This window comes from Fistularia commersonii, chromosome 24 (assembly GCF_037954325.1).
Source record: "Fistularia commersonii isolate RoL2024-O1a breed Wild chromosome 24, RoL_Fcom_v1.0, whole genome shotgun sequence".
NCBI classification, from domain to species: domain Eukaryota; kingdom Metazoa; phylum Chordata; class Actinopteri; order Syngnathiformes; family Fistulariidae; genus Fistularia; species Fistularia commersonii.
Window position 1 is genome coordinate 1,497,269 of NC_141307.1, and position 7,689 is coordinate 1,504,957.

Consider the following 7,689-nt stretch of genomic DNA (forward strand, 5'->3'; position numbering starts at 1 on the left):
TGTACAAATAAACATGGCAAGGTAGAATTGAATGTCAATGAAACGACCGGGGATGAGGAATGATTGGACATAAGAACATTTGTTCTGTATGTAATTACTGAACCGTAGGTTAACAGTGTTAAAGGTTTGTGAGAAATGTGCTAGAATGAAAATAAAAAAACAGACTAAAAAGAAAAACGGCAAAGAAGGATACATTATGTATTTAACTAGGTGGTTCATAAGGAATAGGCATCAGATCTACACATTTAGATTCCCTGAACCGAATTAGCGAAGCTTCCGCCACTAATTTCCGGTTTAGCCCTTGGCTGCTTCATCCGAAATACTTCGAGTGATTCTACGTCTTTAAAGCTGTAGAAATGTCACATATCCAAGTCAATCAGGTCGGAATCGTTCAACGACTCATTCTCTGGCTTTCGAAATCAATAAAACGATCTCCTGTGTTGTTATCGTACCTTTCTCAACGCATTGGGAGGCAAGTTTTGGGCAAACTCCGTCACGCTAGCGCCGCCATACTTGCCATCTTAAAAACCAAGGAATGTCACAACAGCGCGGGTGGAATCATAGCGCCCCCTTGTGGACTGGCGGGGTAATAGCAGCTAATCGGCATTTTCAGTCGTGTTCACCTTCGGGTTCTAATGACCACTTTGGGAGGAATTTCTTGCTCGTTTTTACCACAATTGTAGCAGATGTTTTGTGATTTAATGCATTTTCAACATGGTGATTTTTTTTTGAGATTTCACGCATTGCTTTGAATGTCTTTTCGATTTTATAGCTGAAAGGTTGTCTTTTGAGAGTTTATATCTGGCTAATTTGAACAGAGTGGAGGCATGGAGTATTTACAAATGTCCTTTCTGTCACTAAGCAAGGAGGAAAAAAAAAGGCAAATTTGCTCTGTAGTTATCTTTTTTCAGATGAATGAAACGATTGAAAAGAATAAAGAAAAAATAAGAATTGATAAAGCACTACAAAACCTGCACAACAGCGGGAATGAAAAAACATCCAGAGGCAGTTGGTTGAAACGGCCACAGAATGTTGCTGTTCTGCATTGTAAAGTCACCGGAATTTCGATAGTAATTTTTGTAAATTATGAATGTTTACAAAGGTTGTTTCATATCTAGATATTTTCTTTCAAAGCACTTAAAATCTAGTTCAATCTTCAGGAGGCCACACAACACAGTGCTCATAGTAAGATTACACGGCATTGATTACGCTTCAATTCAACTTTTATTTACTGCATGGTTTTTGCTGTTTTTTTTTTTTTTGTCTCCCCATTTTTGGATCTTTGGAGGAACAAATACTTTTTTTTTTTTAAAATGTGTTTTGACAGTGCATCCCTAAATGTTGTTTGTGCTTGTAGGTGTGGCGAGCCAAGAAGTACGGCATGTAAGCGAGCCAAGGTAGTGTCTGCAATCTGGCTAGTTTTGTGTAATGTTTGTAAAGTATTTGGGCAGTTTTTTTTTTTTTTTTTTTTAATGCTTGTAGTTGTGTGTTTTTTTGTTTTTTTTTTAATCTCTCCCTTTTTTGGGGGGGGAAACATGTGAACCAGGTTGTCAAGAACCATGGCCACATTCCTGTGGATTTCCAGGGCGATCGATTTAACACCTTGTCCCACGTGCATCGAGAGCATCCACTTGGATTTGCTGTGGTTGCTTGAGGACGGGTGTCTGATGGAGCGGTTCTTGGCCGGCCACACCAGCAGGGTGGTCCAGTCCAGACCTGAGCAGAGGACGGGTCTGTCTGAGAAGTCAGAAAGCAGGGGTTTCTAAACAGCTGGAGTGACTCAGAATGTTCTACAGATTCTGGGAAGGACAAACAAAGAAGTGCTGAAGGAAAAAAAAGTTTTTTTCCAAATACTGTCAGCTCTTTTGTATTCTGATAACATATCAAAACTTTTTTTTTTTTTTGAGCACGACTGCTACTTTACACAAAGAAAAGCATCGTCCTAAACTGGACTTTGACTTCTTTAAAAAAGGGACAATTTACTGAGCTTTGCACTAAACTGTTCACCAAAAACCCTCTCGTCTCATCAAATATCAGCCTGTATCTGCGTGCATTTTTAGACTTCATATCTCATTGTTTCATGTCTGTCACTTTATTGCTAATATGCACTCTATTATTTACTTCATTTCATGCCAGTGTTGGATGGTGAAAAATGTCTTCTCCGTTCCTGTGTACGTCCAGGCACAGACATTTACAAAGCTGACTCTTGAGCAAAAAGTACTCGCCTTATTTTAGACCTTTTCTATAAGTGTATTGATTTCGTGGGTCGGATCAGGTAAGCGGACCACGCCTGCAGGAGCAGAGATGGTCGAAACTCCACGCATGCTTTCTGTGGTTCTTGTTTCTTTTTCTACCTTTGGGTGACTTGGAGGTCCTGGACAGGTTCGGCTGCTTCAGGCCCATCAGAGGCTCTGCTAGCTGGGCGCTCAGAGCAGACACACCTGAGGGACACCACACACACACACAGCTCCTTCCAACCTGTCAGAGTTTAACTGAAAGTAAAGGGACATTAACTGATATTTGCTGGAGGAGAAAGTCAAGAGTCAGGTTTGCACAGGAGGACAGGGTTTATTCATGAAAAGGAGGTGATTACCAGTTTGTAGTCTTTGGCCAACAGCTTGGTGAACCACTGGTTGTATTCCAGGGACCTATTGAGGGGAACCAGGTCCCTGCAGGACAAACACACAGCTTGAAATCCGTTGAACATTAAGCATGTACTTTCCCTAAACACATCCAAGAGATTTGCAAAACACTGGGGAAAATATATATATATCCAGTGGCCAATCACTACTTTCATCTACACATGTAGATTGCCTGAACCGAATAAGCGAAGCTTCCGCCGCTAACTTCCGGTTTAGCCCTCGGCTGCTTCATCCGAAATACATCGAGTGATTCTATGTTTTTTAAGCTGTAGAAATGTCACAGATCCAAGTCAATCAGGTCGGAATCGTTCAACGAGTAATTCTCTGGCTTTAGAAATCAACAAAACGATCACCTGTGTTGTTATCGCACCTTTCTCAGTGCATTTCGAAGCAAGTTTTGGGCAAACTCCGTCACGATAGCGCCGCCATATTTGCCATCTTCAAACCTGAGGAATCTCACAACAGCGCAGTTGAATTTACAGCGCCCCCTTGTGGACTGACGGGGTAATTGCAACTAATTGGAATTTTCAGTCCTGTTTCCCGTCGGGTTCTAATGACCACTTTGGGGGAATTTCTTGCTCGTTTTTACCACAATTGTAGCAGATATTTTATGATTTTGTGCATATTAAACATGATGTATTTATTGGAGATTTCATGCATTGTCTCGAATGTCTTTTCGATTTTTAAGCAGTGAAAGGTTGTCTTTTGAGAGTCTATATCTGGCTAATTTGAACAGCGTGGAAGCATGGAGTATTTACAAATGTCCTTTCTGTCACCAAGCAAGGAGAAAAAAAGCAATAGTTATCCGTCATTATTCAAAGCCCCATTCAGCGCCTCTTGTCGCTGTTCTGCAATGTAAAAAACACTAGAATTTCGAGAATAATTGTTGGTGATTATGAATGATTACAAAGGATGTTACATACAATCTTTATTTTAAAGCATTTAAAATCTAGGACTATCTTAAGGCAACACACCGTATTCAGACCAATTTTTGAGCCCGATAAGAATCCCCTGTCTCAGAATAGGACCAAATCTGCACAGACTATCTGATAAGTATTATTGATTTCTGCAAATCACAGCCAAAATCTCACCTGAGAAGAAACAGCAACAGCGCCATCTTGTGGTCATTCTGAAGAAGACACTCATCCCAGCGAGGTTTGGAAGAAATACAAGAGTCGACCAGCTGTTTTTTACCAGAAAGAAAACCTTGAATCATCCTGCACTCGTTTGCAGAAGGCGTGCTGCTGCGAAGATGGAAGGATGATGACGAGGGTTTCCACTTCTCAGCCACATGCTTGCCGTCCAGTTGTCCAGTCAGAATACATTCTGTCAACTCGATAAAAAGAAATAATAAACAGTGTTTGAATCAGTTTCATTCTCTTTCTCACTCACACACATGTAACTACTAGCACATGCAAAGTCTTCCCATTTCAACTGGACCCATCCTTTCACCTGCCCTGAGTCATAAACCAAGCTGCACTCAAATGTTTTATTTCACTGCTAACACTGCTCATATTCATAATAATTTTACTATCATTATTTCCTATCAATACATATCCAAATGCAGTGGGGACAGCAAAGTATGAATTTCACTGTACATGCAAAATATGTTGCCACACTTTGCATGTGACAAAAAATACTATGAATATTCAAAAAACAAATTAGTCCGCTATCCGTTACTCACCTGTATGTTCAGTTTCTTTTAAACTGTCATTCAACACAGAAGGGGAAAATTTGATGTGCAATACCCACTCCGACCACCAGGGGGCGCTCAATATATTTTTCGCATCTGACCTACTTTTTTGTTCTTTTTTTTATTGAACATAAATAGTATAAACAAATATACATATGTACAAATAAACATGGCAAGGTAGAATTGAATGTCAATGAAACAACCGGGGATGACGAATGACAGGACATAAGAACATTTGTTCTGTATGTAATTACTGAACCGTAGGTTAACAGTGTTAAAGGTTTGTGAGAAATGTGCTAGAAGAAAAAGAAAATAAAGAATAGACTGAAAAGAAAAACGGCAAAGAAGGATACATTATGTATTTAACTAGGTGGTTCATAAGGATTAGGCATCAGATCTACACATTTAGATTCCCTGAACCGAATTAGCGAAGCTTCCGCCGCTAATTTCCGGTTTAGCCCTCGGCTGCTTCATCCGAAATACTTCGAGTGATTCTACGTCTTTAAAGCTGTAGAAATGTCACATATCCAAGTCAATCAGGTCGGAATCGTTCAACGACTCATTCTCTGGCTTTCGAAATCAATAAAACGATCTCCTGTGTTGTTATCGTACCTTTCTCAACGCATTGGGAGGCAAGTTTTGGGCAAACTCCGTCACGCTAGCGCCGCCATACTTGCCATCTTAAAAACCAAGGAATGTCACAACAGCGCGGGTGGAATCATAGCGCCCCCTTGTGGACTGGCGGGGTAATTGCAGCTAATCGGCATTTTCAGTCGTGTTCACCTTCGGGTTCTAATGACCACTTTGGGAGGAATTTCTTGCTCGTTTTTACCACAATTGTAGCAGATATTTTGTGATTTAATGCATTTTCAACATGGTGATTTTTTTTTGAGATTTCACGCATTGCTTTGAATGTCTTTTCGATTTTATAGCTGAAAGGTTGTCTTTTGAGAGTTTATATCTGGCTAATTTGAACAGAGTGGATGCATGGAGTATTTACAAATGTCCTTTCTGTCACTATGCAAGGAGGAAAAAAAGGCAAATTTGCTCTGTAGTTATCTATTTTTAGATGAATGAAACGATTGAAAAGAATAAAGAAAAATAAGAATTGATAAGCACAACAAAACCTGCACAACAGCGGGAATGAAAAAACATCCAGAGGCAGTTGGTTGAAACGGCCATAGAATGTTGCTGTTCTGCATTGTAAAGTCACCGGAATTTCGATAGTAATTTTTGTAAATTATGAATGATTACAAAGGTTGTTTCATATCTGGATATTTTCTTTCAAAGCACTTAAAATCTAGTTCAATCTTCAGGAGGCCACACAACACAGTGCTCATAGTAAGATTTAAGGAAAATAAGAACTCTTTGTCTTGAAACCAAATTCGCATAGAACATCTGATAATATCAATTATTATTCATATGTGAAATTCACATTAAAATCTTAGAACTGAGAACATACAACAGCGCCATCTTGTGGCCTTTCTGAAGAAGGCATGTCAGTCGAGCAGCTCTTTTTAACAAGATTATATATTACAGAAACAAGGATTTTTACTTCCAGACATTATAAAATAATACTTATCTTTTCAGCACCATATTTCACCGTCGAAATGTTTGTCCCCACCAAACTGAAAACAAACAAGGAATTGAGGTCATTATTCGGAGAATCTCAAGTTTTCCTTTTTTTTTTTCATTTGAATTTTGTCCGTCGCACCCCGTCTCCCTCGTCTGTTATTTTAAAAATGAACGAACACATCAAACCGTAAACCTCGCACAAAACTCGCCATGAAATGCTTTTGAATCTTACGCGGGCTCTTCCCTCGCGCGCTCCCCTCCGGCCTGCCGTCCCAAAAACAAAGCTCAAAGATAACGTCTCACTGTTTTATTTCTTTCTTTGCAAACCTTAATCCTGATAAACGCAGGGCTCGGCCGACTCAGACCTGCTTGCAGAGCCTTTAAAATAACCTGAGAGCACACGTCGAGGAGATGTGACAGAACTGGAGAGTCACCTTTTAATCATTACAGTGGAAGCAAAATTTAACAGCACAGTACAGTTGATAAACACTAAAAAAAGGGATATTAGGATGAAAATATGGCCACAGATTCTTTGGTTGTACACAATGAGTTTGGACGGGGCTTGAACAGGCCGGCAGCTACAGGGAATAAATACAAATGAAATATATCACATTTGTCCGAAGTATTAGGTGGTCCGTTTTTATCCTTTTTTTTTTTTTTTTTTTTTAACACCCCCTTTTTTAGTTTTCTGAGCAAAGTTGCAAAGCGGTTGAGGAAAAATGTTTAATGGTACCTTTTTGTAATTTTTGTTGCACACATACAGACAAAAAAAAATGAACAAACAAACTTGGCTGAATAGAATCGAATGTCAATGATATAAACAACTACAAGGAAACAGAAGGGCATTCATATTGTATGCAATCAATTACTGGAAGAGTAAAATTCATAAATTAAAATAATAAAATTGACAAGGGTAATATAACATGTATTTAACTCGATGGATCTAAAGGAATATTTTTTGGGTTTTTCCATAACTTTTAAGGATTTCTTAGATAATTCAACATCATTCATAAGAAAGGAAAATTGGGGCGACATTTTTGCATTCTGTTTTTGTGTATGAAGAACTTGACGAGACCTAAAATAACATTGACACAGAGTTTATCTCTTTTGTGGCTTAAAAGTAAACTAAATGTTATATCACCTCTTGAGACAGAAGTTGGTGACAATGAAATTTGTCTGGAATCCATTTTTGAGTTTTAGCTCAGAAGCCTTGTACTTTTTCGCGAGAGAAAAATGTATGATCTGTGGTTTCAATGTTGTCTTCATAAAATGTACAAAAATTATCTTCAATGGCTATCATTGATAGCTATCGTTGACGGCTATCATTATTAAGTACGTCTCTTTTGACTTGGGGGGTAATGGTAGAATCAGATACATAATCCGCAGAGTCTCAATCGTTTCCTTATCAAATTTATTTTGAAATATTATTTTTGTTTTGACGTCAAGGGAATAAATTTTCTGGAAAACATTTTCATAAAACACAAATGTAGCTTCCTACCGAGAGTAGCTGGGTCATGACGTCACGTCCGGGTATTTGCCGCCGAAAGACGTGATTGGTTTGTTTAACAGTGACGTAATGCCTCTGCTGCCCTCTGCTGGCAGCATCTGGTCATTACAAGTAATAAACAAATAGACAAATAAAAAACACAATCATTAGCTGTTGCACAAAAAAAAAAAAAAAACACAAGGCAGAACTGCAAAAAAATAAATTAATCAAAATAACAACAATTAGGACTATGTTAAGGAACAACAAGGAAAACGCAAACGGTATTGATTTAA

At 38.7% G+C, this 7,689-nt stretch overlaps 1 long non-coding RNA gene across 2 annotated transcripts; it reads right to left on the reverse strand.

Moving 5' to 3' along the window:
- Positions 1-1,442: 1,442 nt before the first annotated feature.
- On the reverse strand, positions 1,443-5,218 carry LOC147219612 (uncharacterized). 2 transcript variants are annotated; one of them, XR_015108041.1, is made up of 5 exons: positions 4,948-5,218; positions 3,734-3,968; positions 2,594-2,669; positions 2,355-2,492; positions 1,443-1,737 (listed from the first exon to the last, which is right to left on the reverse strand). It is a non-coding gene; the product is annotated as an uncharacterized LOC147219612 (long non-coding RNA). The 2 variants fall into 2 exon arrangements; XR_015108040.1 differs by having other exon boundaries at positions 3,734-3,975.
- Between the last annotated feature and the right edge of the window lie 2,471 nt (positions 5,219-7,689).